Here is a 5,868-nt window from a genome sequence, read left to right on the forward strand (position 1 = left end):
CACTAGATTACAGAGTGTAATTGTGGACGTTTATTTAGTTACAATAGTGTTGATAAAGTTAGGTACTGATGTGAGTGAGGTGAGGAGACCTGGAGTGCGGTAAGCATTCACATTCATTCTCAATAGAGTTATAGCAGGAGATCTACTCCAACCCATCTAAATCATATCTTCATGACTTTGCTGACTTTGTACACAGTAGCAAAATTTTGCTAGTACAGGTTTGAGTCAGTGATATGTGACTTGGTCATGTGATGCACAGGGGCTGATGTGTAATGTAGATCACTGCCATAATTGTGCTTGCAACATTATGCATTTCTATTAAGGATGTGCATCTCCATAACTGCATCTCGATGCAAAGCCAATGATACAATGCATTAAAGATACATATGAGGGAGCTAGCGATGCGATCACCCCATTACAATGCAGTGTAACAAACATTTTGTTTCATTGGTTCAGACAGTCAGCAAAACATTCTTGTTGACTTTTTACACATGGCCCCTCTCACACCTTTTGCAGCTTTACCTCTGCCATGTTAATCTGTATTCTATGTGACTCTCAGGACATGCCTCGGTCTCTGTAGTGTTGTGATACGTCATATTCACGTAGCAGCAGCGGTGCCGAGAGAACATGTTTGAAAAGTGCGAAGAAATCAGACTACATTTCAAATATCGGTCACAAAATATTGCTCACTTTCTAAATAAGTATAGATCATCTACTAATAATTATATATAAATAAATCGCTTTTTACTGATGAAAATATGTACACTTTTTAAAACATCTATGCATCACATCTATAACTTTTATGCTGATGTACCGATGTGAAGCTTACCGTCCCTAATTCCTATGCTTAACAAAAAAATGGTAAAATGGAAAAGCTCTCAATTGATTATATTTGCAAAAATATGAGAAACATTCCCTTTTTCTGTCAGTAAAAATATTGCTTCACCATTGTAAGTTTCTTCTTGACCATAGTAAATATGGGAGAAATTGTGTATTCATTTAATGCATCTATATTTAAGACTAAGTAACTGAATTTTATGGAAATTTTATAACTCATTGGTATTCAAAAAAATAAAAAATTCTCCCAAAGATTTCCTGACATTTGCCACATCCAATCTGACACACAATCTCTAAAAATGTGACATTTGCTTCGCTAACTTACTGCAACGACGTGACTCATCCAGCCGTCGGCGCGACATCGTGAGAAGCCTGAGGTGGCAGCGAGAACAAACATAAACGTGGCCGTTCTTTAAGGTCACAACCCCACGCTGAGACAAAACACAGCACGATGCGATCCCTGCGAGAGACAAACACAACAACGTGGCACATTTCAGTCAAAAAGGGAAAGTAAAGGGGTTTTATTTACAGCTATGGCACAGTTTTGAAAACATTGTTTATATACTGTGTGCTCGCAGCCCTGTAGGTTTCACATCGCAGAAGTTACGAGGCAGTTCAATAACATCATATTTTATGGGGTAACCAGGTCTGGGAAAGAAAATCAAGAAAAAGGGTTTTTTTAACGGCGCAGTTCATATTTGAAACGAGAGAAAAATCCGCTGAGGTTACACTAAAGTTGGAGTTTATGAGGTGCACCTATATAGCGCCTATTATTTTTTTTTATATACACACACCGAGCTGACAGTTTATTAGATCATAGATAGATGTAGCAAATAACCAAGTCAGAGTGTATCAAAAGGAAATACAGTACGTTGTGGTCTTGAAGAACAAACTACTGACATTAGCCAGAATTAAACCTGAGCATCTGAACTTTGAGAGAAGATTTTGACTGTAATTAATATTAACTGTCTAGTACAGTAGCTCAGGACTACATTTACATTTACATTTGAAGCATTTAGCAGATGCCCTTATCCAGAGCGACGTACAAAAGTACTTTGAGTCTCTAGCAATGAATAAATCTACACTGGTGCGCAAGATTACAAACTTGATATAAATATAACTCTTGAATTCCACAAAGCAAACTTGGAAAGTGCTAATTTAAGTGTTTCAGGAAGAGGTTGGTATTTAATCGTCGCTTAAAGATAGTCAGGGGTACGGACATCTCGGGGAAGTTCGTTCCACCACCTCAGTGCCAGAACAGGGAAGAGCCTTGAAGTATACTTACCTCTCATTCTGAGAGAAGGTGGTACCATTTAAGCGTCTATTACTAAACACCTCAACAATGACGGAACTGTGATAAAGAGACATTCTGTGTTGATGATAGGTTCCCTTTGGAGTTTGGCTTCTCTCAAGGTTTCTTCTTCATGATATCTGAGGTGTTTTTTTTGCCTTTGTCACCACTGGCTTACTCACTAGCGATACAATTGTAATTGAATCTCTAGTTGATACTACAAAATTGTAAAAATACTTTACTCATGAAATACTGTAACATCTTCATATCTGAAACAATCTGTATCGCTCTCTAAAACGATTCTACTAAAGAACTCTGCATCAGGCAAGAAGATGGGATCGTAGATGTGTTACCTTCTCCGCTCTCCTCAGCTGTACTCAGTCATGCTCTATAGGATGCTTCACCTTCAGATCCTTTGTCATATTTGTGGTATTGCCACAGTGGCCTATTGTTTTTTGACATGCCACATGAATCTTCAACAATGTTAACTGGAGTAAAATAACTCCAGATTATGCTTCTGTCAGGCCAGATGAACAGAGCCAGAGACCGAAGTGACGATGCACAAGGTTTAATAAAGAAACACAAGTCTGACACAGGAAGCCACAATAGAACCCAGAAGTCCATAGAATCTGGATAGTCCTAGGAAATCTTGGGAAATCATCTTATTCTTTTAGTCATGATTTTAGCCATGCACCCTTTTAAACCTACATGGTGTGTGCCCTGACTGAGTGAACGAACAATGTCAAGATAAGCAGTGGTACAGCGGACGAAGATATGGTTCCCATTGACATTCCTATTTAAGTATTATAAATATGTATATACTATATGGCGTAATGATATTATTTAAATATTTTAAACTCACTTGTTTAAAAATTAAACAAACAGGATTAAGAGAGGAAGATCTTAGGTGGCCTGCTATAGAGCTCTCATCTTAACATTACTGAACACCTTCGGGATGAATGTGAACGTTGACTGCACCCCAGATTTCATCACATCACCTACATCAGTGCCTGTCTTTAATAACACGCTCGTGGCTGATGAACAAACATCTCCACATGCACACTCCAAAATCTAGTGAAAAATCTTACCAGAAGAGCGGAGGGACAGATAGTATCAGAGGATGAGGGCCATTTGATGGCACCACAATCCTTCTCTATGGTGCTCTACCCGTTTCCCGCACTGTCAGCTTATGGCTCATGTGCAGCACCATAGAAAAGGAGTGCCTGGCCATCAAATGGGCGGTCCTCATCCTCCACCACCTGGGACAACACGGCCCTAGCCCTATGTCTGATGCATCTGTCTGCAAGACAAAGGGGAGAGAGAAGTTAGGAGAATGTAAAAGCAGTCCACCACAGAGTGTAGCTTTCAAACAAGAAAAAGGCTGCTGGCATGACTTCATCCACTGGACCGGATCTGGTGCTTTTTTTTTTTTTTTTGTGAGATCAATCAGCGGGCTGGTGACATCCGAATAATCAGGGACAAACTTCCGATAATAGCCAGCCAGACCCAGGAACCGTCACACCCCCAATGGGTTTTGGGTCTTGGTCTTTGCCCATGGCCCAAGTGGAAACCCATATACTGTACTTCCACCCGCCCATTTGCACACAACTTTGGGTTTGCTGTGAGTCCTGTCCACCTCAAGGTTCTCAGAACCACTTTGAGGTGCTGCAAATGCCCATTATAGGGTCGGAGAATTCGGTCCATGAAGCGTTGAAATGCTTCAACAAGCCAAACGGAAGTGCAACAAACCGGTGTAAACCGAACTGAGTGGAAAAGGCCATTTTCATGAGTAATTGGAGTCAAAACTCCCCACCTGTGCTCTCTGCAATGACAAGGGTTGGTCTCCACAGAGGACCAGGTTGAATTCTGACTCAGATTTTGGCTCCTCCCTCTCTGAAACCACCACTGCAATAGACACAGGCACCACCTCCCTGCATTGTTTTAGGAGGATAAGGTGGTAAAACTGGAGTGCATCGCCTCTGTGCACCTAACCTTGTAGTCAACATCTCCAACTCGCCATGTAACCTCAAAGGGTCCTTGCCACTTAGCGAGTAGTTTAGCGTGGGTAGTAATGCAAGGACTTTATTTCCTCGTGAAAATTCCTGCAGCTGTATGCCCCCATTATACAGCCGGGATTGCCCTTTTAAACCTGTAGCAAATTCCCCAGTGTTAGTTGGCCTGAAGTGTGGAGTTTTGCTCTCAGGTCAAGGGTGTACTGAATTTAGTTTTTTACTAAGTAAAGGTACCTTTTCCAAATTTCTGAGGATTGCCGAGCTTGCAGCCATATATCTTATAAGGGAAAACCCTATGGAGGCTTCAGGACCTCTCGTAATGCTAATAAAAGGGGTGCGAGCCACTTCCGTGCATCTCCATGCATGAATTTCCGAATCATACGAATCATATTGAGGGGGTGTGATCGAATTGCTCCACTAAGTCAAGTCAAGTCAAGAGCCGTCGGTCTGAGGATAATAGACGCTAGTATGGATAGATTTAATCCCCAATAATCCGTAAAGTTCGCATAGAGTTTGTGACAGGAAAGCTATGCCTTGATTGGTCAGAATCTCTTTTGAGATCCCGATCCGGGAGATAACACAAAAGAGTGCCTCCGCAATGCTACGTGTGGAGATGTTGCAGAGAGGCACGGCTTCCAGGTATCGCGTTGCGTAGTCCACCAAAACTAACACAAAGCAATGCCCTTGTGCAGTTCGCTCTAATGGCCCGACAAGGTCTATTCCAATTCTCTCAAAGGGAACCTTGATTAAGGGTAAGGGTACACAAATGTCAATCCAGTCACATTTTGGGCAGAAAAAACCTACCAAATCAATCACTATTTCACTGCAGCCCCCTCGATTGATACAGAATGTGAGGATGCTCAGATGTCGTTATCGTCCGTTAGCCCCGAGACTAAGTTCACACCAAACGCTGAACATCACTGTGACATTTCATGAGCTGCTGAGCTCAGTAACCAAGGATGTGTGACAATAAAATCAGGCCTGTCTGAGAAGAAAGGAGGATGGATGAGACGATGAAAGGAGTCTTTAATGAAACTGAGGATTTTGGAACTGTACAGAGAGCTAGTGAATATGAAAAAAAGATCATGATCTCAAGATAGTTTCATTCTTGTTTATATAAACTCAACATTTCAAAAAGAGAAAAAATTTATTAAATTGCACACAGTAAAACAGAACAGTAGTTAGAGTTTTTCCCCACAACTGCTTACACCCATTTCCCACATTTCCACAACAACGTATCCCACCATTACACACATACTGTTATAAAACTTCCTCTATAGCCATCTTAAAATGACTTGGCAGCAGTAGTTTCTTGTCTGCCCAGCGTGCTCTCGAACACCTTCTGGTCCTCCCCCTGGGCGCGGACAAGCTCCTGGAAATGCTGTTCCTGCTCGGCACGCACCAAAAGGAGGGCCTGATGTTTGGTCTGCTGAAGCTTGATGAGCCCTTTCACCAGCTCACCCAGTGAAGATGGCAGAGTACCCTGCTTTCCTTCCCGGATTTCGGCACCAGTGTAGGAGAGTGATCGGTTCGGGCAGGTGGGGAAGTAAGTGGGGCGGCGACCAGTTTGACAAAACAAGATTCTTAATTTTATTTCTCCATTGTCTCTCTCACAGGCTGGCACACACACACACACACCTCTTTCCATGTCTGTCTCACCCCAGGCACCCTTCTGTCACTCCTCTTGTGCTTCCCCTGCTTACTGCAACAGAGAAAACCAATTAGACT

The sequence above is a fragment of the Silurus meridionalis genome, chromosome 10, assembly GCF_014805685.1.
Source record: "Silurus meridionalis isolate SWU-2019-XX chromosome 10, ASM1480568v1, whole genome shotgun sequence".
Taxonomy (NCBI): domain Eukaryota; kingdom Metazoa; phylum Chordata; class Actinopteri; order Siluriformes; family Siluridae; genus Silurus; species Silurus meridionalis.